Source organism: Carcharhinus amblyrhynchos, chromosome 13, assembly GCF_965287045.1.
Source record: "Carcharhinus amblyrhynchos chromosome 13, sCarAmb.v2.hapA, whole genome shotgun sequence".
NCBI classification, from domain to species: Eukaryota; Metazoa; Chordata; class Chondrichthyes; order Carcharhiniformes; family Carcharhinidae; genus Carcharhinus; species Carcharhinus amblyrhynchos.
In genome coordinates, this window is record NC_137336.1 from 38,299,588 (window position 1) to 38,325,803 (window position 26,216).

A 26,216-nucleotide genomic window follows, 5' to 3' on the forward strand; every position below is an offset into this window, starting at 1 on the left:
GTGTACAATACAATCCATTTTAGAAATTAACAGAAGACATTTGAAAATTTTCTCAGGGCTGCTGCAACATTGGATCTTTACTGAAAATGCAAGAGAAACTCCAATTATCAGCGTAAATGGGGTTTCCACTGTACATCTGGCAATATTCTGACAGTGGTACAGATGCAGCAGGAGGAAATTCCTGACATTTGAAATTCACACTGAGATACATTCTGTTCTCAAAATGTTTTTAAGAGTTTCAAGAAAAAAGATTAACCTCAAGAGTTGAACCCAAATCTTGTTCAAGGAGAAGGGTCATGAGTAATATCATTGTGAAGTGCTTTCAAGTAATATGCAGCTATTTCAATGCAGGAGTTTACAAGAAAATTGCAGTCACTAGAAGGAAAACATCAAAAAAATGTGGATGAATAATGAAATGTGATGAGAGATGAAACTGTTGGTTTAATGATGGGGCTAATGATTCTATTTGTTCATATTGTTTCTCATCATAAGTTAATTCTGTATCTGACTTTGAATACTAGCAAATGTCTGACAATTTAAGTATCAACTTTTTACTTGGATATCATTTTCAAATCTGATTTTTATACTTATTTCTGAGAACAATTTAAGTTTCATGATTTATAAAAAATGTAAACCATGTATTACGCCCAGCTAGAAAAGTATGCAGCTCTGGCTCATCGAGAAGGATTTCAGCAATGAAATAATCACTAGTAAATCTATTTATTTTAGTGATGCTGATTTATGGGTAACCCTTGGACAAAAGACAGAGAAAAATTCCTTTGCTGTTCTTCAAATGTGCCTTTTTTTTACATTAACCTAAAAAGGCAGAGTTTAACACCTCATGCAAATGACAGAAATCACCAGACAAGGTTAGAATATCCTGGCTGGGGTGTTAAAATCTCAAATTAAACCTGGTAATGAAGTGATCAGCGAAATCTTCCTCAAGCCAAGGGGAAGGGGAAGTTTTAACCTTCAGGCGGGTGGTGTGGAGGATGCCGTGGCAGATGCTGTTTGGTGCTTAGAGCAGGGGTGCATGAGGATAGTGCTGAGAGCTCAGCAGAGACCTGATGACATCTGCGTTTAACTGGTGCATTTTTCAAACTATCCGAAAAGCTGTCAAAGTAGCCAGTCTGAGATTTAAACATTCCATTAGCAAATTGGCTGCAGCTTTAACCCTGCTTTAACTGCCAGCATAAGGATTTCCCAGGCTATCTGAAGCTCACCAAGTTCAACAAAGTGCAAGTACAGCAGTAATTAATAAGACAAAGTAATTGACATGGCAGAATGCTTTTAAATGCAGAGCTATATCAGTCATTTATTTTCTTAAATGAAAGGCTTTTGCTCAGAGGACTTTTCTTTCAATGCTTTAGTTGTGATTTCCAACACTTTGGACTTTGTTTCTACTACTTTGAGCATTTTCTATCTTTGATCAGCACTTCTCAGCTGTTCAGCATTCTCAGAAGTTTGGGATCAGCCTCCAGCGACTTTGCAAGTGAAGGACTAGTGGGTGCAGTAGTCACCTTCACTTTTACAGGATAAAGGTAATGAACCAAGAGCTCCAGCTCACAGCAGATAATACGCCCATCAGAGATATACAGGCAGAGAGGATCAGCTTTCAGGACATAGCTGAGCACCAATATCTTGAGGTTCAGACATTTATGTCAGGTCTTGGTGACATCTGCAGTCTTCTGGAATAAGAACTCTTTTGGCAGCACAGTGGTTAGCACTGCTGCCCCCCAGTGCCAGGGACCCAGGTTCGATTCTTGCCTTGGGTGAAAGTCTGTGTGGAGTTTGCACATTTTCCCTGCATGGGTTTCCTCTGGTTGCTTCGCTTTCCTCCAAAGATGTGCGAATTAGGGCCATGCTAAATTGCCCCTTAGTATCAAGGGAATTAGCAATATAAATATGTGGGATTACTGGGATAGGGCATGGGTGGAATTGCTGTCGGTGCAGGCACAATTGGCCGAATGGCCTCATTCCACACTGTGGGGATTCTTGATTCTATGATTCCAAGTCAATCAGATGGGATGGATTGCTGGTGGCTTTCCAGATCATCACAATCTTGCAGTTCCTTACCTATGGCTCATTCCATGGACCTGCTGGTGACATCTGTAGGGTTCCACAATCCGACGCACACAAGTGCGTTTACCAGATAGCCAGATGCCACTCTTGTCAGAGTTGTTCAAAAACGTCCATTTTGCTACTGCTGAGGTCAGTCAGAATGAAAGAGCCCTCAGATCTGCTGTTCTGGATAGATTCCCACAGGTACAGGTAGTACCTAGCAATCTAAACCCCCTCAGATTATCCAGGAATATTCATCAGTTATGTTATGTAGTCACTAGAAGATATTTGTACGTATCTGTGGAAAAATAACGAGAAAGCTCCCTTCATTCTGCATTACTCAAGTCTACCACAGATCTTCACATTTTTAAGCAGAGTTTGGGTTGGCTCCTTGCAAGCAGAAGTTACTCTTTGAGGACATGAATGATGGCACCTGTGAGAAGCCCTAGTACTGTTTCACAGAAAACGTGTAACTGGACCCATTTGAGCACAAGAGTGATCGTCAAGCAAACCTTTGGGTACTTGAAGATGCTTGGGCAGATCTGGAACAGCCTTCATTATGTACCAGGTGGTGCTCTGGTGTATCCTGCAGAACATAGGACACAAACTTGCCTCAAAGTCTTAAACAGGTGACAATGACATCATAGTCAATTGTTATAAAAACCCACCTCATTCACTAATCTCCTTTTCGGGCAGAAAAGCTGCCATCCTAATTTTGTCCAGCATATGTGTGATTCCAAACACATAACCACATGTGGATGAATCTTACATGTCCCCTGAAAAGGCCTAGCAAGCCACACCGTTCAAAGACAATTCAGGATGGGCAACAAATGCTGACCTTGTTACTGACACCCATATCCCATAAAATACACATTGATAAAATAATAAAATACACATTGATAAAATAAAAATGATCATCAAACACAACTTCAAACACCCAAAAGATTTTCCTTGTGATTTTACAAAGCCTTTCTACTCTTATTACTTCTATATGCTGCTATTTCTGTGGCATGAGCAGAACCGGAGGCAGGTTGCTCATTCCCCTACTTTGACTGCTTAGATGTGTGAGGCCAACATTCTCTGGAAAGAAAGTCTACCCTTGCAGGGACAGCTTCAGCCATCTGGACAGAAGTCAGCATATGGGGCTCTGATAGAGGGTGGAAGTAACAAGTGGGGAGGAATTGGATTGCCATGAGCACAGTCTCCACTTCCATTTACCTATCTTCCCTCTTATGGCCCACTGGAACTTCCTTGCTGTCTAAGTGCTTTGCAGCACTCCTGTGACATGTTGAGCAGCCAGGGTAAAGCTTTCGTCCCTCCTATTTAAGCTGGCAGACTGAGTGTTCAGGCCATAGATGAGGTCCAGCATGCACTCAGTTGCCTGATGTGGTTGATATTTCATGCAGGTGCCAGTTCATGCCACAGTAATGGCCATCAGCCTCAGGTGCCAGTTGTGAGATATCATGGCACCCATGGTGTAGCTAGATTCTTTCAATTTCTTTCCAGCCCAGTCATAAAATCCCAATAGTATAGAAGGAGGCCATTCAGCTCATCAAGTCTGCACTGAATTTCCAACAGAACCACTTACTCAGGCTCAGCTTCTACGTTCTCCGCGTAACCCCATGCATTTATCCCACTTATCCCCCTAACTTGCATATCTTTGGACACTAAGAGGCAATTTAGCATAGCCAATCCGCCTAACCTCCACATCTTATGACTGTGGGAGGCAACCAGAGCACCTGAAGGAAACCCACGCAGACATGGGGAGAACATGTAAACAGCACACAGACAGTTACCTGAGGCTGAAATTGAACCTGAGTCTCTGATGCTTTGAGGCAGCAATGCTACCAGGGAAAGGTGATGAAATGGCACACATTTTCAACAGCTACTCATTGGTAGTCCTTTTTGTCAATGAGACTTGAGGCTTAACATTGGTGTCCAGTGGAGCAAAGCTTGGCATATGCTACAGTCATGAATGAGGATTCCCACTGCTGTTCCTCTTTGCAATAACAGCCCCTGATCACTTGTGATGTATGACTCACCATGTGATAACTCATGTATGTCTTGGAGGTCCCACCAAAGTGCATGTATTTGAGCTGTGAAGGTTATGCTTTAGCCATGTGATGGTGCTTCCTTAGAGTGCACAACCTCCACTGAGGAATATTCATCATCCTCCTGAACCAGTTCCTGCATGATGTTTGAAGACCCTGTAGGAGACGAAAGGCATGAATTAGAACTGACAAGGTGAATGGATTTGAAGTTAACATTCTGCAGATCATTATATTTCAGCAACTGCTGACAATATGAATGAGTGTTTTATACACCATGTGGTTGCTGATACTTAATTCTGTATCCAGGTATCTGGGAAACCCTCATCTATTTCCAATGGCCTTGAAATCTGACACTCTGCTTATCTCAGTGCATCATTCCTCCTGCAGCTAGATTTTGATTGGAAGGACACTCAGTCTCTCTTCGGTGTTCTGCGCTTTATTCTCTTGTTAGGAGGGAGAAAAGAGAGCTTTTAATGTGGGGAAATAGAATGTGGGATGGATATGAATAATAAAGGGCTGTCTTCCCACGTTGGACCTTTGATGTCTCTTTTCAGACTATTATAGAATGGAGTTCCTTTGTCTCCTTGCTTGGGTCATGGTAATACCAAGGCTTCAACAGTCAGGTGCCTGTGATTATGCATGCCTGCTCTGATTGGTAAGGAAAACTGGAAGCCAGTGATGCCAATTCCTTGGCTGAGTTAAGGACCCACAGCAAAACCATCATGTGACCCTTTGTTTTCCTGATCCGTAGCCGGATTCCTCCTGCAAGCAAGTCCAAAAGTTAAAATTCAGCCCAATAACCCTGAGCATTGATAGGATTCATTAGTGGCATCAGAATGCAATGACAGAGTTATGAAAATATATAAAAATAATACACATTAAAGTCTGAGATTGGGAGAATGGGTTGGTAATTCCAATTCATCAGTCGATACGTTGGGAAAAATATTATGTTGTCTATTTCCAAAGTTTGATTGGCCTTTATAAGGATTATTTACATGACTTGTTTAAGGGAACGCTTAAGATATTCATGTGTCAGTGCCTTTTTTTATATTGCGACCTGACATATTAGGTTTGACAAGGTATCGCACTTGACAAGGTACTGAATGGTAGGTTGGTGCATAAGGTTAAATCTCTCGGGAACCTGGGTGAGGTAGCCAAATGGACAAAAAATTAGCTTGATGACAGAAGTCAGAGGGTGGTTGTTGAGGGTTGTTTTTCAAACTGGAGGCCTGTGATCAGCGGTGTACCTCAGGAATTGGTGTTGGGTCCACTGTTGTTTGTCATTTATATTAATGATTTGGATGAGAATTTAGGAGGCATAGTTAGTAAATTTGAAGACGACACCAAGATTGGTGGCATAGTGGACAGTGCAGAAGGTTATCTTGGATTGCAATGGAATCTTGATCAATTGGGCTAGTGGGCTGACGAATGGTAGATGGAGTTTAATTTAGATAAATGCAAGGTGATGCATTTTGGTAGATTGATCCAGGGCAGGACATACTCAGTTAATTGTAGGACACTGGGGAGAGTTATAGAACAAAGAGATCTAGGTGTACAGGTTCATAGCTCCTTGAAAGTGGAGTCACAGGTAGACAGAGTGGTGAAGAAAGCATTCAGCATGCTTGGTTTCATTGGTCAGAATATTGAATACAGGAGTTGGGACATCTTGTTGAAGTTGTACAAGATCTTGGCAAGGCCACACATGGAAAACAGTGCATAGCTTTGATCATCCTATAATAGAAAGGATATTATTAAACTAGAAAGAGTGCAGAAAAGATTTACTAGGATGCTACCGAGATTTGATGGTTTGAGTGATAAGGAGAGGTTGGATAGACTGAGACTTTTTTCTCTGGCATATAGGAGGCTTAGGGGTGATCTTACAGAATAATGAGGGGCATAAATCAGCGAGATAGTCAATATCTTTTCCCAAAGAGAGTGTAGTCTGAAACTAAAGAAAACTAGAGTTTAAGGTGAGAGAAAAGAGATACAAAAGGGTCCACAAGGGCAATTCTTTCACACACAGGGCGGTGAGTGTCTGGATCAGGCTGCCAGAGATAGTAGTAGAAGCAGGTATGATATTGTCTTTTAAAAAGCGTTTAGACACTTAATGGGTAAGATGGCTATAGAAAGATATGGGCCAAACGCGGGCAATTGGGACTAGCTTAGTGGTTGAAAGAAAGAGACGGCGTGTACAAGTAAGGCCAAGGGGTCTGTTTCCATGCTGTAAACCTCTATGACTCTATCTCCAAATGCCATTTTTTGAAGAGATGGTATTAAGTTGAAGGGAATGAGTACAATCCATTGTTGAATGCATTTGCAGATGTTGGTGAAACAACTGGAAATATTGCTGTTGGTGACAACAATTTAACATGCTTTTCAGTTTAAATGGCCGTGGTTGAAGAGTAAATAACACCCCAGTCACCATCTCCCAATTGTCATCCCCTCAAAATCCATGAGCAGGATTTTCTGAACCCCCTCTTTCTCTTTGGTTGGTGTGGGATCTTCTGATCCTGCTGCTGTCAATGGGGTTTCCCATTCTATGCATCCCATGCTGCTGGGAAACCCATGCTGTGGGTTTGCCATTAGCAGGACTGGAAGATCTCATCAGTGAAAGTGGCTGGAAAATTCTGGAGCATCTCTTCTTTAGGAGGTTTTGCAGGTTCAACATCCTGATGTTTGCTGCTCATTTCTTCGATCTGGCTATCATCCTTGTCACCCTGATTACCAGCTCCCTAAAAGTCTGCTATTACCCTTTTAATAGCAACGTATTTTATCTTCTGACCTCTGTTTCTCCCCCAAGTTTTCCATTTGATATAGTTATCAGAAAATGATGTCGGGGAATCTAGGGTTTAAAATATGTGAGGTTCTGTATCAAAAATAACATTGCATCCGTTCACAGTTGACTTGGGTTTCTCTTGGACATATTGGCATGCAAGATATTTCTCATTGCTTATTGGTTTGGTTTGGCTAAGAGTAACTGTTATTAATATTTTTCTACTTTTGAAAACAATGGCCAGGAATTTTCTCAGAGTGCTCCCACTTTAATGGAACTGTGATGGAAATAATGGCTGGAATTTTATGACCCATTCCTCCAGGAGCAGCCTGAGTGGTGGGATGTCAGTTGCTTGCCCACCTTCAGTCAATCGAGGGCCTTAATGGACCAACTAATGGGCCTCTCACCCACCATTGATGGTATTTTACCAATGGCTATGCAGGGCATGATAGCCTGCAAATCCTAATGACTTTATTTTGGGCTGGACTGGGGGCTCATACTGTCCAGGCACCTTTTCCCCAATGGAAGCCGATTTCCAGCAGTATGACATCTCCGACCCCATAGCGTTACCCAACCCTGGGCTCTTCAATCGCTCTCCTTCCCCATCCTTTTAATCCTTTGCCTACATCCTCTCTCCATGTCCTGCTAATCTGATGTGGAAGTTTAAGCAGAAAGCCCCAACGCCTGGGTACAAAGCTCTAAACACCAGCCAGTGACATTTAGCTGCCAATTACGATTCACAGGCTGGAGGTAGATTCAGTATGATAAATCTATTTATTTAATTAAGGCACATAGATTTTTCCATTGATTTGATTCTTTAATGCATCTGCTGCAAGTATTTAATGAGATTTCCTGAGTTTTATTCAATCGCTCTTTATGAGTCTCCCACTTCTTGCTTTTACATAAGAACATAAGAAATAGGAGCAGGAGTAGGCCATCTAGCCCTTCAAGCCTGCCCCGCCATTCAATAAGATCATGGCTGATCTGTCATGTCTCAGTTCCACATTCCCGCCCTCTCCCCATAACCCTTAATCCCCTCTCTTATCAAAAACCCATCAACCCGCGTCTTAAAAATATTTAGCGAGGCAGCCTGCACCACTTCAACGGGCAGAGAATTCCAGAGATTCACCACCCTTTGAGTGAAGAAGTTCCTCCTCAACTCCGTTCTAAACCGCCCCCCCCTTTATCTTGAGGCTGTGCCCCCTAGTCCTACTGTCTTTTTTGAGCGGGAAGAGTCTTTCCACCTCTATCCTATCCATCCCATTCATCATCTTATACGTCTCAATGAGATCTCCCCTCATTCTTCTAAACTCTAACGAGTACAAGCCTAGTTTATTCAGCCTCTCCTCATAGCTCAACCCCCTCAACTCCGGAATCAGCCTAGTAAACCTCCTCTGCACTCCCTCCAAGGCCAAAATACCCTTGCGTAAGTATGGCGCCCAAAACTGCACACAGTACTCCAGCTGCGGCCTCACCAATGCCCTATACAGCTGCAGCAAGACCTCCCTACTTTTATATTCAATCCCCCTCTCTATGAAGGCCAGCATCCCATTCGCCTTCCTGACCACATGCTGCACCTGCAAGCTGGGTTTTTGCGACTCATGCACAAGGACCCCGAGGTCCCTCCGCACCGTCGCCTGCTGCAGTTTTTCGCCACGTAAGTAATAGTCCTTCCTACCATTATTCCTACCAAAGTGGACCACCTCACACTTGCCAACATTAAATTCCATTTGCCATTTCCTGGCCCATTCGCCCAGCCTATCTAGATCCTTCTGCAGACTCTCCACACCCTCCGCACAATTTGCCGTTCCCCCAATCTTGGGGGAATTTTATTGCCTCAACCTACTCCCCAGTGCTTTTATAACTGAAGAGCGTACAGAAGTGATTTACTGCCAGAAAACTGGTAAATAACTTGGGACTGTGAAAGATTGATCAACTGATATATATGTATTAGTCCCAGGAGGGTCCTCTGTTGGAGATGAATTGCTGTGGTCTGTGGTGCCTGTAACTCCTGTTCTGGAGCTCTGAAAGTAACTGGACTTGTGAACATAAAACAGCTCGACAGATGGCTGAAGGTTGAGGGCCAGCAAGGAACCCATAACCTAAAGAACAGACGGTGGGTGAAGGAAACACAGGAGATCCAGCATTTAGCTGGTAACCATAATGCTTGAGGTTTCTTTAGCCAAGGCCAAAGGACCCACCTCATCAAGAATGAAGTGTTTATCAGGATAGAAAGGAGGTCTCCGCCCACTCGAAGGATCACTTCAAGGATCTCCTTAATAGAGACTCTGCCCCTGACTCCATCATGCAGTATGCTACCAGCCACCATTTCATCACATCTCCAACCCAGCATAAGGTGGAAAAGGCCATTCATCAGCTAAAGAGCAACAAAACATTGGGAGCAGGTGGATTCCTCACCAAAGCACTAAAACATGGCAGAGAAGTGCTTTATCTCATTTCCCTTGATCAGGAAGGAGGAGAACAGGCTAGGAGATTACATTGTAATCATGACCATCTTCCAAAATAGTGATAAGTCCAACTGCAGTAACCACAGAGGAATTACCCTATTGTCAGCCATTGGGAAGGTCATTGCCAAAGTCTTCCTTCATCCCTGTGACTGAAGAGCTTCTCCCAGAGACGCAATGCAGATTCCCCTCACTAAGGGACACAACGGACATGACCTTCACCTCACAGCAACTGCAAGAGAAATGCAGGGAACGGCTTCAACCCTTGTACATGCCTTTGATCTCGCACAGGTCTTTGATACTGTCAATCATGAGGGCTTATGTGGCATCGTACTTCATTTCGGCTGCTCGCATAGGTTTGTCATCATCATCATGCTCCGGCTCCACAACGGCATGAAGCCGCAGTCCTGACTAATGAACCCACTACAATTCAATCCATGTTTGGACTAGCAAGGCCGTGTCATCGCACTGATGTTCTTTTCAAACTCCTTTGCTGCAATTCTCCGTCTCACTCTCAGCAAGCCCCCTGCTGGAATGGAGCTAAACTTTATACCAAACAGGAATCTGTTCAAACTCCACCTCGTGCAGGCCAAATCCAAGATTGTCCCTTTCTCTGTCATTTAGCTACCGTTTGAGATGATGCTTACATGTACGCATACTCTTGACGCCGAGCTCCAAGCCATCATCAAAACCTTCTGGAAGCCATATGGGAGCATGGGCTTTACATTGTACACCTATAAGACAAAGATCCTCTACTAACCTGCCCCTCCCACACAGCACTTCTCCCATCTTCAGATATCAAAGTCTACAGTGAGTTCTTGGATAAGATGAACCACTTTCCATATCTTGGGAACTTACTGTTAACAAGGGCAGACACTGAGAAGGAGGTTCCACACTGTGCCAGCACAGCTTTCTGGCTCCTAAGGAAGAGAACGTTTGAAGACCAGGACCTCAGACTCAACACCAAGCTTGTACTCTCAGAGCCGTAGTGATACCTACCCTCCCTGTGACTCAGAGATGTGGGGGGCAATCCTCCCACTCCGTCATGCTAATTTTTTAGCGCATTGGGCCAGGATCATGTGTGTGCCCATTCACAGGATGTGCGCATGTGTTCCTGACTGTTGTGCATCTCCCATCGACGGATATCTGGCACAGTTGAGACCACGCTGGAAACTGGCGGGAACAACAGTTGAGTTATTTTAATCTTATTTTAATGTGATTTGAATGTCATATCGGGCCTGGATTGAATTCTCCAGGCCGGGTAGCATCTCCCACCCTGCCAGTACAATTTCACTCCAGCGCAGTTTAGTGTAGCTCCCCACTTCCAAGGAACTTGTGGGAGACCCTGCTGGAGTGAAGGGAGGGCAATCAGGGTCCTCTAGGGGTCAGTGGTGAGGCAGTGCTGCCCGAGGGCATGGGGCACCTGGGCAGTGCCAGCCTGTTCCCCCTTGCCCACCAGACATCGAGAAGGAGGTTCCACACTGTGCAGCACAGCTTTCTGGCACCTAAGGAAGACTGACCACTGCCAGTCTGCATTTGAATCGATTGGGGTTGTAGGGAGACCAGCAATTGGGGCGGTGTCTGCTGCATTGGGGAAGGTCTGCTTCCTTTGAGGGGGCGGGGGGGGGGGGGGGGGGGGCGTGTTAGTGGGTTGTCTTCCAGGGTGGAGGGGCTGGGGGGATTGGGGGTGGGGGTGGTGCAGGCACTGGAGATTAGAGCAATGAAAAGAGGCTCGATAGACATAGATGTTTTCTCTACAGCAGAGCAGGCTGAGGACATGACTGAGATGTAAAGGATTATGACGGGTTTGGACGTACCATATTGGAAGCTGTATTTCCAGGGCAGAAGGGGGGGGAAGGGACTGGCCCGGAAATGGCCATGGGGGCCGTGACCAGGCCGTGGGGGAGGAGGTAGAGGGGCAGCACCTCAGGGGTCCCGGGGGGCCAGCGATCAAGCTGGTCAGCAAACAGGGAGTCTGACAGTTCAGGGCCACTGCGCATGTGCAGAGCTCCAGAACTGTCAGACTCTGGCATGAATAGGCCCTGTTCTCTGAGCTTGTAATGATATTCATGACTGTGACCTCGTGTGGGAGATTCTTGTCTGAAATTACACTGAAAAAACCAGCGTGATTTACAACAGTTTTTCCACAAATTCAGCACTTGGAATTTTTTGGGAGAATCACCCCTGTGGACTATGTTCACAAGCACCTCAAAACCCTGGACGAGTATCACCAGCGCTGCTACTGCCAGGTCGTTCAAATTCAGCAAGACAGGCATACCAATGTCAGTGTACTCATTCAGGCCAACATCCTCAGCATTGAAGCATTGACCACGCTTGATCATCTTTGGTGGATGGACCACATTGACTACAAGCCTGAAACAAGACTCCCTGAAGAAGCACTCAACTCAGAACCTCGACGAGGCAAGCGAGCCGCAGGAGGGCAGAGGAAATGCCTCGAGGACAGCCTCAAAACGTCCTTGGAAAAGCATAACATCTCCGCCGACATCTGGGAACCCCTGGCCTCAGACTGTCCGAAGTTGAGGAAAAGCATCCAAGAAGGACTTGAACACCTCAAATTTCATTGCCGAGAGCAAGCTGAAGCCAAGCACCAATAGCGAAAGTTGCACAGGTTGCCACCCACTCATCCAACCACTGTCTGTCCCACCTGTACCTCGTGCACAGACTCTTCCATCACCTGAGAAATCATTTTTAGTGTGGAAGCAAGTTACTCTCGACTCTGAGAAGGTGCCTGTAACCCCTGGACTGGAGTTCTGAAAAAAGCTCAAGCAATAGTGTGAGTATTCATAAGAAATATCTTTATTACAGTGTTAATGCTGTACAATACTGGGGCCAAAACTGCAGTTACCACAGGTATTCAGTAACTGACAGTAATCCAGACAACCCGCTTCTCATGCCTTACACGGCTATGGATTTGAAACCAAGTACGTTCTCAACACCTCTGTTTGAAAACACCATGAGGCAGCTAACTTCAGCAGAGGCAACCTCCACCTTCTCTGCTTCTTAGCTCCTCAGCAACTCACACATTTGCTAAATCTTCATCATGTGCTTCTTACCCATATCACTAAGGAATTGATATTTTTGGACTGCTGCTTCACTGAAGAATGAGTGATAGTTTGCAATATGGTGATTGTGCTCCTATTGTCGCTGCTATAGTTCAGAGATGATAAACAATAGCCTATTATTAGCATAAAATATACTATTAATATGGCACATTATAGTCCAGCCTTCCAACCTTTATAAGGGCCAATTATCCGATCAGCCATGATCTTATTGAATGGCGGGGCAGGCTCGAAGGGCCAGATGGCCTACTCCTGCTCCTATTTCTTATGTTCTTATGTTCTTATGTTCTTATGTGTTGTTCGCATTTTATTGAAAGGTTATCCCTGGATGACCTAGCAACTATTACACTCTTTGCCCAACTATTCAGTGCAAATCTGGCTTTTCCTTTTCCTCTTTTTTTTACTTTGCTTTCTCAACGTGATTCTGCAACAAATTAACTAGTCTAATTTATACTTCCTATTTAAACAGGGTGGATGTGCTGCTCTGGTGAAGAGGGAATAAATATATATTTTAAAACTTTCCTTACCTAGTATTTTACATATGAAACTGCACTGACATTATTCAAAACAGCCAAGTCAATCACCTTGCACAACGAAGAAGTCTTTTTTTTGGCAGAGGATGATCCTTTGAATGTGAAGCTGGTGGGGTGAAAAGCAAGGACAAGGGGGACCCTATCCTGATTCTGGGAGGGAGCAGAGGGGATGAGAACAGTGGCCTGGAGGATGGGTTGGATGAGGTTGAGAGTCCTGTCAACCAACCACAGTGGGTGGAAAACCATGACTGGGGAAGAACGAAGACATATCAGCAGCGCTAATTTGGAAAGTGGCATCATCTGAACAGATATGATGGAGGCGAAGGAACTGAGTGAATGGGATAAGGTCATCCAGACTCAACGTTGGCTCTATTCTCTCTCCACAGATGCCGTCAGACCTGCTGAGTTTCTCCTACATTTTCTGTTTTTGGACAAGATTTTATGGCCTCGCTCAACCTGTATCTGGAAAATCCCACTCAAGTCAACGGACAGCTCCATTGTCCGCCCCTCACCCTCTCCGATTCTGTGGTGGCGATAGAATCCAGCATTTGTTTCATTTTGCCTTTATACTAAAGAAGTCTTTCTCTTCTGTTTCCTATCACTTCTACATTGAGCTACTCCAGTAGCACTAGAGTTAGGTACTGGTTCACTGCTTCTGAAAAATGAGTTGCGCATCGTGGATCTCTTGGCTTTGGAACTTGAGAACCCTGCCAAAGACTGCCACACCTGTATCTGTGCAAGGGGGAGGTGGGATTTGGGTGGACAGTGGGGTTTGGGTGGTTGGGGACAGTCATGGAATCAAGGGATGAGAAGTGGAACCACCTTGTGAAGAGTTCTACTTCCAAATGCCCATTCACCATCCTTACATTTTGGTCCCACCTGCAAGTTGGTAAGCATATTGTCGCATTTCAGTGAGGTGTTGAATGTCCATGGTGAGGCTTTCAGCCATCCTGTGTAAAGTGGAAGACAGAGTACGCAGGCTATTGATTAGGGTCAGCATGCATTCAATAGCCTGCCATGGCTGATTCTCCATGACTGTGTTTCCATGGAGGTGGACATCAGTGGGAATGCCTGAAAAAAATATGGTATTTATGTTTGAGATGGACTCTTCCAATCCCTTTTCCAAGGTTGTGCATGACCTCAGAAAATACGAACAGAATTCTGCTATTACTCCAGAATCTCTCCCCTTGTGGATGATCCATGAGACCCTGTACCTGTCTCCAGCTAGGCAGAGTTAGATTCATAGATTGCCTACAAGGGGTCTATTTGGCCCATTGAGCAGCAACATTCTCTCGCACTACCCTCGTAACCCCATGTATTTACTTTGTTAATCCCTCTAACTGTAAGGGGCAATTTAGCATCACCAATCTACCTAACCCGCACATATTTGGACTGTGGGAAGCAACCAGATCAACTGGAGGAAACCCACACAGACATGGAGAGAACTTGTCAACTCCACACATACATGCTTATGTTGTGTGACACCTAATCCAGGGCCCTTCACTGTTGCCCCTTTCTCTGGCACCTGCCACTGCTCACATGTGATGTTCACCACAATCTAGTTTCATGTCTTTTCTCAGAAGTCTGGTAATCGGGACTTTTATTTCCCTATCTTCTGAATTTCTTCTTCTTCTTCCAGTTTTGCAAACTTCTGCATTCTTCACAGCTGAATACATTCAATTCTCATCATTTATATTTGCCAGTGTTGCAATTTTAGATGCTTGTAAAGAATGGTAGTACATGTCGGTCAGTTTTTTTTCATTCCCACAATTGGAATTGAATTACCTGGATATTGAAATTCAGATTGAAAGAATAAGATGGCATTTACCACAGCCATCTATATTTGAGTTCTGTATTTTTCATAAGATAAATCTGTTTAATCATTTATTTGTATGAGGGGAAAAAAGTAAATTAATATGATCATTTTCCAGAATTATAAGGGATCAGAATAAAAGACTTACACATTGTTTTGCTTGATCTGCCAATCCTCTGTATATTACAGGGTATTGTCTCTATGTTCTGCTTAATCTTAAACTGTCCTTGGTAACATCATAGAATGATAGCAGCACAGAAGGAGGCATTTTAGTCCATTCTGCCCCTGGCAGCTACTCAGCTGGTTCCAGTCCCCTGCAATTTCTGTTTTCTTCAGATAGTTATTTAATTCCCTTTTGAAAACTGCAATTGAATCTGCCACCACCATAGTCTCAGGACAATCCATTCCAAATCCTAACCATTCACGACCAAAAACTGTTTTGCTCATGCCATCTCTGGTTCTGGCATAGGCAAATTGGGCCGAAGGGCCTGTTGCCATACTGTAAATCTCTATGACTCTATCTGCCACGTGTTTGCTGAATAGAGCTTCCTATCATTGTCTTTGTAAAGCCTATCCGACCCACAGTTCACAATATTTCCAAGTTGTGTGTGGTATGGTGGCATAGTGCTGCCTCATATCTCCAGGGACTTGTTCAATTCTGGCCTTGGGTCACTGTCAGTATGGAGTTTGCATATTCTCCCTGTGTCTGTGTGGATTTCTTCCCACAGTCCAAAGACGTGTGGGTTAGGTGGATTCGTGATGCTAAATTGGCCTGAGTGTCAGAGGAATTAGGTAAATATATGGGAATAGGACCTGGGTGGGTTTATGGTCAGCGCAGACTCAATGGGCTGAATGGCCTCCTGTCGAGATTCTATGATTCTGTATCATCTGCAGATTTTGAAATGATGCCCTGTGCACCCAAGCCTTGGTCATTAATATTGTATCAGTAAAGCAGTGTTCCTTTGGGGAACCTCATTGCAGAACCTCATTGAGGGGAGATGGCGGTGGAATAATGGTATTGTTACTGGAATTGTAATCCAAGGATCCAGGATAATGCTCTGGATACCTGAGTTTAAATTCTGCCATGGCAGATGGTGAAACTTAATTTCAATAAAAATTTGGAATTAGAAGTCTAATGATGATCATAGAAGATTATCATAAAAAATAATCTGATTCACTAATGTCCTATTAGGGAAAGAAGTCTACAATCCTTATCAGGCCTGGGCTACATGTAATTTCAGACCCACAGCAATGTGATTGACTCGTAAAATGTCCCCTGAAATGCCACTCCATTTCAAGGACAATTAGGGATGGGCAATAAATACTGACCCAAACCACATCCTATGAATTAGTTAAAGATGCCTGAAAAACAGCCATTCACCACTACTCACTGTTTCCTGTTACTCAGCCAACTTTGTATTCATGCTACCATAGTCCAACTTATTCAATAGGCTTCAACTTTGCTCACAAGCCTGTTATGAGAGGATTTGATTGAGATCAAAATCAAGAATGATCAGGATAAAGTAGAGAGATAGAAGCTGTTCCCATTGGTGGAAAAGCCAATAACTGGAGGACACAAATCTAAAGCAATTGTCAAAAGGTCTGGTGATGACATGAGGACAAACTTTTCTTTGGTGTATGGTGGAGATCTGGGATACACTGTCCGAGAGTATGGCTGAGGCAGCTGCAAGCATAACTTTTGAAAAGGAAATTGGATAATTATCTGAAGACAAAAATATTTTGAGGTGTGAGGGGAAAGGTGGAGAGTGCGACAAGCTGATTAGCTCTTGCAAAGAGCAGACATGGACACAATTACTCTATCTGACACTTTATCAAATGCCTTTTGGAGGTCCAAGATGCCACACCAACTACATTATCCTCATCAACCCTCTCTGTTAATTCATCAAAAAACTCAAAATTTGTTAAACATAATTGCCTCTTAACAAATCTGTGCTGGCTGTCCTTAATTATCTGATGTTTGTCCAAGTGATAATTAATGTTGTCCCAGGTAAAAAAAAACTTAACCTCATTGACCTCTAGTTGCTGTGTTTTTCCCAACATCCTTTTATTACACACACATGTATGTAATTTGCAAAGAGAAATGCAACTGTGTCGGCAATGTAATATTGTTTATTTGAATAGTTGTAGTACAAATTGATACATTGGCCTAGAAGTTTTACCCTACAGCACCTGTTCATGTGCATAAAACAGGAGCTAAATGTCCCAACGTGGCTTATGGACGTATGCTGAGCTGCTGTTAAAAGTGCATTGCATTATTAAGAGCTGAAACCAAAGTTAGGGGTTCTGCTTATGGAAAACAGATACAATAGGGCATAATTTTAATCTGCAAAGATTTATCAGGGGAGAGGTGGAGGTGGCTAGGTGCCAATGTGTGCAGGGGCTAAAACCTCAAAAAAATGTTGAAAATCCAATATGATCCAATTCAGTTCAGGTCCATCTTTAATTGGTACACAGGACATGCCAACGGGATGACTACTCTGATATATAGTTTTTAATTCCTTTATGGGATGTGGGCGTTTTTTATTGTCCATCTCCAGTTATCCTCGAGGAAGTGATGGTGAGTCACTTTCTTGAAGTGCTGCAGTACATCTGGTGCAGGGAGGGAATTAGGGATCCTGCTGTTACCGAGGGAGTTGATATTTAACATATCTAAAAGAACATGAATAGAAATAAATAATGTATAAAACCACTTAAAATGTAATTGAATGAAGCACAAGTGCCTCAGGTAGCTCAGACTTCCATATCAGTTGTATCTGACATCCACAGTTCCCCGGAACAAGATCTTCTTCAGATGGAGCAAGTAGACACACATTGCAAGTGAATGCCGTGGTCACCATTGCCATAAATTTATTTGCATCCGGCTTCTTCTGTAACAATTCAGTTTGCTGCATGCAGTTACATCTCCCAGGTGACCACACTTATCAGGGCCACGACTTGTGTTTACTTGGCTACTGATGAGGCCAATCAGAATAAGAGGACTCTTGAATTTGCTGCAGTAGTTGATGCAGTTATAGATAACAGTTAAAACTCCCTCATATCAAACATTAGGATTTCTCAATTACCATCACTCCATTAATGTCCAGCTGGTATGTAACCTCAACAAGATTAACATGCATAAGGTATCTAGGAAGCCACCTTCATTGTGTGCCAGTAAGTCAACTACAGATCTTCATGGTTCCAAAGTGAGTGAATGGATAATGCTTTGGAGAATCGAAGGTTGTGGTTGATGACACCTTTAACGAACCCTACCGCAGATGCAGAGGAAAGCTACAGCTTGATTCGAAGAGTGTCATTGAGCAAGCTATTGGGTTGCTAAAGATGTGATTCACGTTGTGAAGCTGTACGAATGAAGTAGTGGCATGATGGGAAAATTGGTCAAGTATTTGGTACAAAATAAGTAAAACTGACTCCGCATAACCTAAGGTATGAATAAGACTGGAGAAGGTGAAGACCTGATAAGGCTGACTCCACATAACTTAGGGCTGGATGAGTGAGATGAGATAAGGTCAGAAATGACAACATCATCAGCCTTCTGTTCTGTCAAAAGGACAAGATAAAAGTATGAATGATGAGACAAAGAGGTCTTGGAGGTCACCGGGTTATAACACAATTAATGATGTTGCTACTGTTTGTATTACTAATCGAATTCCTGAAGTCATGTAAACTGATAAGAAAAAGAACATAAGAAATAGGAGCAGGAGTAGGCCATCTAGCCTTTTGAGCCTGCCCCACCATTCAATAAGATCATGGCTGATCTGAAGTAGATCAGTTCCACTTTCCTGCTTTCTCCCCATAACCCTTAACTCCCTTGTCCATCAGAAATCTATCTACCCGTGACTTAAATATATTTAGCGAGGTAGCCTCCACCACTTCAATTGGCAGAGAATTCCAGAGATTCACCACCCTTTGAGTGAAGAAGTTCATCCTCAACTCTGTTCTAAACTGTTCCCCCCCCCCTTATTTTGAGGCTGTGCCCTCTAGTTCTGCTATCCTTTCTAAGCGGGAAGAATCTCTCTACTTCTACCCTATTTAGCCCCTTCGTTACCCTTTAGATATATAAGATCCCCCCTCAGCCTTCTAAACTCTAACGAGTACAAACCCAGTCTATTCAATCTCTCTTCATAAGCTAACCCCCTCATCTCCGGTATCAGCCTGGTGAACCTTCTCTGTACTCCCTCCAAGGCCAGTATATCCTTTCACAAATGCAGGAATCAAAACTGCACAGAGTACTCCAGTTGTGACCTCACCAGTGCCCTGTACAGTTGCAGCAAGACCTCCCTGCTTTTATATTCTATCCCCCTCGCTATAAAGGCCAACATTCCATTCGCCTTCTTGATCACCTGCTGCACCTGTAGACTGGGTTTTTGCGATTCATGCACAAGGACCCCCAGGTCCCTCTGCCCTGTAGCATGCTGCAGCTTTTCGCCCTTTAAATAATAATCCCTCCTACTATTATTTCTACCAAAGTGGATAACTTCACATTTGCTAACGTTATACTCCATCTGCCAGGTCCTCTCCCACTTACTCAGCCTGTCCAGGTCTCTCTGCAGTCTTTCTGTGCCTTCCACGCAATTCGCTTTTCCACTCATCTTTGTGTCATCAGCAAATTTTGTTACCCTACACTCAGCCCCCTCCTCCAGATCATCTATGTAAATGGTAAACAGTTGAGGCCCCAGCACCGATCCCTGCGGCACTCCACTAGTCACCAACTGTCAATCAGAAAAGCACCCATTGATTCCAACTCTCTGCTTCCTGTTGGACAACCAATCCTCAATCCACGCTAACACCTTACCCCGAACTCTGTGCACCCTAGCCTTTTGCAGCAATCTTTTGTGAGGCACCTTATCAAACGCCTTCTGGAAATCTAAAAACACCACATCCCCTGGTTCCCCTCTGTCTACCACACTAGTCACATCCTCATAGAAATCCAATAAATTCGTTACACGTGACTTCCCCTACACGAATCCGTGCTGCGTCTGCTTGATCAAACTGTTCTTTTCTAGGTGTCCTGCTATTTCTTCTTTGATGATGGACTCTAGCATTTTTCCAACTACGGACATTAAGCTAACCAGCCTATAATTCCCTGCCTTTTGTCTGCTACCTTTTTTAAAAGGCATAACTATTGAATTGATTCTTTATGTAAGGGCGGACTTGAGAGCAGAATTAGCAAATTATAACGACAGCTCTCTGAACTCAAGTTTTTGCCAATACTACATGCAGTCTTTCGGAAATAAAGATAAGTTGTTTTGTTGGAACAAATTTTGTTGAGTATCTGTACCACAGTCAAGAAGAAGGGAAAATTTCCACTTCAACAATGTGCCTAGACAGACCTGTAGCTCGTACAGTATATAGCAGCACAAGAGTCCAAAATGTGGTGGACTGCTGCACCTTTCACGACTGCTGCACCTTTCACATCTGCTGCCGAGAGGACTGGAGTTGCAGAAAGAAGAAGATGACCACAATGCTTCCTCAAAGAAGAGGCAGCATGAAGTGCAGGATGGGGAAGGGCCTGAAGTGACAGGATCCAAGTTGCCATTCACCTAGCTGCTTGAGAAGTCCATGTCATGTTCATGCAAGCACAGTTCAGATAATCTGAGTGAATGAAACCATAGGACACACTAATGCTGAGCTCACTCCACTCCGCATTCCCTGACCTCACAGCCTCAACAGAATTTGTTCCCACAGTCAATATTTCCTCCATTGCATTTACACCCTTTGCACATCTTCTATTCTGATTCCATCATTCTCCTCAATTGGTAGGCAAGAGGTAGTAATGATGACCAGATAATAAACCTTTGAAATAAAGTTAATACTTCACTAATATTTTCAAAAACACACTAATACAATGACATTGTTTTTAAATACCCAAGTGACTACTTGTGGAACTAAATAGTCTCCTTTTCCTAAAACTTCTACACGGTTCCAGCAGAGCTAGAGGCAACCTGTTCATTCCTCTGCTTTGAGAACTGAAGTGCTGAGCAGATGTTCTGTGGGTTTTGGAACCAGTGAAGACACTGCCAAAGATGACCCTACCTGTACCTGTGTGAGGCCAGTCTCCATCATTAAGAGAGGAGCCAGCATGTGGGACTGTGAGAGGAGGACATGGTGAGATGTCAGAGCACCTTGAACAGAGTTCACATTTCCATACTCCCTTTAACCAGATTCCCTTTCTTGGCCTTGCCCCATACTCCCCTGCAGTCAAGAACTGGAGAGTATTTGCTGAACTTCAGTGAGAAGATGAAGTTTGCCTCTATCCTGTTTAGAATGGCTGAGTATAAATGTAATTGCTGGTTGAGGTTGAGTGTAAATGTAATTGCTGGAGGAAAGGAAATGAGCCAAGTTTCACGTGTCCTACACCCCCTGGGGTTTCTCCATGGCTGTCCCTGTCTCCAATATCTGCTCTTGCTCACACATGATGTTACCATGTGACAACCTAGCTACCTTCTTCACTCTGTGCAGGTCATGAGTCATATGATTGCTTTATCAGAGTATGTGATCTCTTCTGAGAACTTCTCAGCTTCCTTCCACACCAGCTCATGCGTGATACTTGAAGGACCTATGAGAGAAGAAAGACATCTTTAGAACTGATATGACAAAAGCATTCAAAGTCATCGTTGTGCAGATGCTCATATTTTAGGTGGTGGTGGCAACATTGTCAGCATCAGGTTGTTCTAGGCTAAATTTTCCAATCCAGCCCACTGCGGGAATTGTTGCATTTGGGACAATTAAAATGTAGAATTCCTATCACTCTTTTGCCAATATACATACTCCACTACCCTTTCAAATTTGTGACCTCTTCCATTGCAGTGGTCAGAGAGGCAATTACTGGAGAACCCTCGTTCACTGCCTCTCATTGGAGTTCGGCACTCTTTTCAGATTTGAACATTAAAAATGGATTTCGTGGAGAGGATGAAATGGCAACATTTGTGCAGGACAATTGTGTGGGATGGTGTAAGATGGCAATAACATTAGATTGTGTATCAGAATTGACAGTTCAGATGGAGATTTGAATAAGTGCCTCAAGCGAGGAATAAGTGGAGCAGCAAGGTCTGTTGGTTTGAAGAGTGTTGTGGCCTCTTCTTCCTATATGCAGCAAGCAGTATTTTTTGTTGGATCCTCACAGCACACAGCACAACCTCCAGCAAAGTATTAGGTACCTGTTGGGATGGATGGTTGATGGGAAAAAATGGGATGCAATGGGGTGTGCGGGCAGCCAACCCATGCTGTGCACTTATCCACTGGATTGCTCAATCATCAATGGCAGATCTGTAATGAAGGTATTCTTACCCTGCTTCATCCCCTTAATTAGAATAGTTCAGTTGATAACTGTGGGTCATCATTCTGCTCACACTCAGTGGTCAGTTGGGAAATCCAAGAATAATGTGCTAAAGGGCTCTCTGAGTTAGCCATGACAAAGCCTGCACCACTCACCATCAGGTTCTCAACTTGCTGCTGGCTCCTCCACCTGCTGAAAATGAGTCAGTTATGTAAAAATTTCTGCCCATAAAGTTGGTATCAGGCTCCTTTTCACAGTGATTTCATTGAAGTGTTAATGTAAGCCTGCTTATGACACTAATAAATAAAAAAAATCTAAAAAAATTGTAATATTAACGCATCATGTGTTAATGATGCAATATTAATGCACTAATGTATCAGTTTTCTCTGGCGCATTAGTACAAACAGTAAAAAGTCTGACAACACCAGGTTTTAGTCCAACCTATTTATTTGATAATATTCTCACAAGCTTTCGAGGGGACAGCCTCTTCGTCAGGTGAATGGAGAGTTCTGGCCTCAGACAGAGCATATAAAGCACAGACAGTTTAGAGATTACTGATTAAAATGCGAATCCTTACACCTAACCTGCTGTTCAAGACCTGAAGTGGCTGACAATGTGAGTGGTAGGAGCACTGATCACAGTTTAAAGAGATGTGTATTGTCTCCAGACAGTACAGTAAGTGAGGTTTTGCAAACCCAGGCAAGTCACGGGGGTTACAGATAGTGCGACATGAACCCAAGATCCCTGTTGAGACCGTCCTCATGTGTGCGGAACTTGGCTATCAGTCTCTGCTCAGCGACTCTGCGCTGTCGTGTGTTGTGAAGGCCGCCTTGGAGAATGCTTACCCGAAGGTCAGAGGCTGAAGCAATGGTCCTAAAAGGGACTGTTGGAGACTGATTAACTGAATGCTAAGTTTGAAGTATTTTACATGCCTGAATGTGGAGCCAGGAAGAATGGGAATGCTCCTCTGCCCACCTCACATCCATCAGAGTTTCTCAGCTGGTATCCCTGCCAACCAAATGTGCCCCTTCCTTTACCACCACAGCACAGTGGGAAAGTGGGATTGTGATGGGCTCCCACAGCACTCCAATAGTATTTAATGAGGTCAAAGGAACAATTTGCACTCATCCTGCTGTTGATCACATTAGTCATAGTCACTGTGCACAGAACCGAGTTCACCAATCGAATCAGACACGATCCAAATTTTTCGCCGTTACTACAATGTGAAAGAAACATCTGCTCAGAATTTCCTCAGAATTGTTTCAACTCTCCAGCATAACTCATTGAATGACAGCAGCTCAGGGGATGTTTTGGGCCATTTCATGCTGGTACAAACTAAAGCATTGAGTTATGTTGAGTCAACATAACTACTTAAATACTTAATATGTTTGCTTCAATTTATTTTGTCTGCTCTTTTGATGAAAGTGTTAATATTAATATTCAGATCAATTTTTAAGAGTAATTTTTCAATGTGGACATTTAGTTCCCAATTTTGTATGGACATTTAGAGCCACTATTAGCTCTGGTTAGTGGGACTGGATATCTAAGTATAATTATGCCTGAAGGAACTATTTTCTGCATTTGTCACAAGGGATTTTACCTCGACTTCACCAAGATCTCAGAAAATGTAGATCAAGGTTAGATGTGGATATGCTATTAAAATTCAGTTTCCTTTTAAATCAGAAAACTTTAATCCACGAAGAGACACGAGCTATCTCAGAAGTTTTTCTGTTTCTTTCTTTGACAGAAATGTTGTACATAAATAATAAATATAAATGTGAAATGATGGAAAAAAACTGTTCTCTTGCATACTTTACTACCATTCCTCAAAGGGGGCCATGTGAAATGCCATCTCAATGTTAATTAGCACCAAAGGCCAGATTATAATAGTGTTTGGTTGGAACGTGTGGTGTCTTGCATTCTGCACTGCCCTTTGTCAAAAAATGGTGGGCAGTTTTATTAGACTCTGCTGGCTAAGGTACTGCTGGTTAGTCTCATCATCACTAAGGCTACAAAAATGATTCAGATAGGTATTTTGTGAACTCGCATTAATTTCTTGTCACTCCCTTGTTAATGTGAAACAGTCATTGGAGTATATGGAAAACATGATCTGCAGAATTTGATTTCTTAAAGGTGAACATAGCTTTTAATTTGTTTATTAGCAAATTCTTTTTAAATTTTGATTATGATATTGCTTATCCACAGTTAGAAAAATATACACACGCATGTGTGTTTGTGTTGCTGTTTAGGCCTGACCTCCAGTTACTGCTTTACCTGTGCAGCCCAAGTAGGTGGGATAGATTTCTCATTGTGGTTCTAGTACACCCTTAGATTTGGAGGAGCAAGAGTTATCTTAAGGAAACTATTTCACAGATTGTGTATGGACCCCAGGAGTTCTGTCCCATTCAGCTTTTCCTGGGTCCATCTTTGATGTCTCAACTTCACAAAGAAGGCAACAGAGCCTTGATGTTGGGACCTAATCTGTGGCTAAGTTGTACTATACACATAGTTCTTCCAGTGGAGTGCAGTATGCGCTTTCTCTCTAGCCGGGTCCTTACATTTTTCCACTTATGATGTTTCCTAAATCTACAAATGTCCACAAATACACCAAATAAACAATGAAGCTTTGATTTCAGGGAACAACACATTCATCAATTTTTCCACAGAAAGTATTCATCTTCTCAAGAAGAGATAGTGTTCAATCAGCGCCAGGGTTGCAAAAATATAGAACATGAAAGGTGGCGGTGATGTCACTACACAAACCATGTAGCCTAACACTTCACCTAGCTGCACAGATATCCTTTGTTGAGGGCCTTCTGGAATGCCAAATATAGCTTCTCTCTCAGCTTGAGATTGGTGCTGAATTTTGAACAGTTCCATTAGGCTGTTCGTGCAAGCTGTGTTGAAAGCATAGCTAATTATGCAAACAGGGTTTGTATACAGTCACCTCCATAATCTGTGGATTAGTTTGACAAAGGTAGCCTGGAACATGAATTCTTAAAGTGTTCAGGACAAGTTCTTAGAGCAGTACAATTTAAGAGCCAACCAAGGAGCAGGCTATTGTAGACCTGGCCATGAGATAAGATTAATTTGTAACCTCATAGTAAAGGAGCCTCTAGGCAATAGTGATCATAACAATGTAGAATTTCACATTCAGTTTGAAGGGGGAATGGGGAGAAGTATGATTCTAAGACAAGTGTTTTAATCCTAAGTAAAGGTAACTATAAGAGCATGAATGTAGATCTAGTTAAAATGAATTAGGAAACTAGGTTAGTACGTAGGACAGAAGAGATGCAGTGACAGATTTCTAAGGAGCTATTTAATAGCTCTCAGCAAAGAGACCACCTCGTCATCTCTGGCAACAGCTGACTGAGTGTATGGACTTGTCCTCAAAAGGAATGAGGGGTTTTAGATTGGCAATACTCTCTCTGATGGCCTACCTTTGACAGTCATTGTGTGCCACTTTATCTTGCAAGAGGATAAAATGACGAATGAGAGTGAGGTTTGCAGGTGTAGAATGCATACGGGAGAGTAGATGTAAGAAATACGGAGTTATGGGCTAGTAAAATGTATGATGGGTTTTGAGTTTGTCTGTGTCAAAAAATATTGTCAGAGGAGCTGAGCAGCCATAGAACAAGATACCACGCTGGACCCACTCTTAACCAACCAGACTGCCATGTGAAGAATGGGTTGTGCTTTAAGATGATGAAGAATGTGCTGATGCCAGGATAAGCAAGGAAGAAAAGGAAAGTACCTAATGTGTTACCGTGCTAGCTCTGATAAGGTCGTTGTGGTTTTCTGTGGCACTATTTTGAAAACCTGCATTTGAAATGGTTGGCAGTCAATGCCACTTGTTCTAGGTGGCACAAGCCACTGGTTGACTTGGTGACACCCCTCTTTGTTTTCTTTAAAGGAGGGTATGGTTAGCTGAATGAAGTGTTCTTCATTTGCCTTTTTTGGTTTGGTGCCATGGCCTGACTGTCTTCCATGTCCAGATAGTACCTAAACAGATTTCTTTGTCACTACAGTGAAAATATTGCTGAGACATAGGACTGGATTTGCAACACAGGGTTGGGAACCCAATATCCGGATGAATTCTGGATCTCGACCCTGCGCATCAGCTGTTATTGTGACTTAACTCTA

The 26,216-nt window shown here is 43.2% G+C and overlaps 1 protein-coding gene across 4 annotated transcripts in view; it reads left to right on the forward strand.

Moving 5' to 3' along the window:
- ppp3ca (protein phosphatase 3, catalytic subunit, alpha isozyme) overlaps nt 1–26,216 on the forward strand; it is a 325,439-nt gene that overhangs the window by 152,127 nt on the left and 147,096 nt on the right. The gene's annotated exons all lie outside the window — the stretch shown is intronic.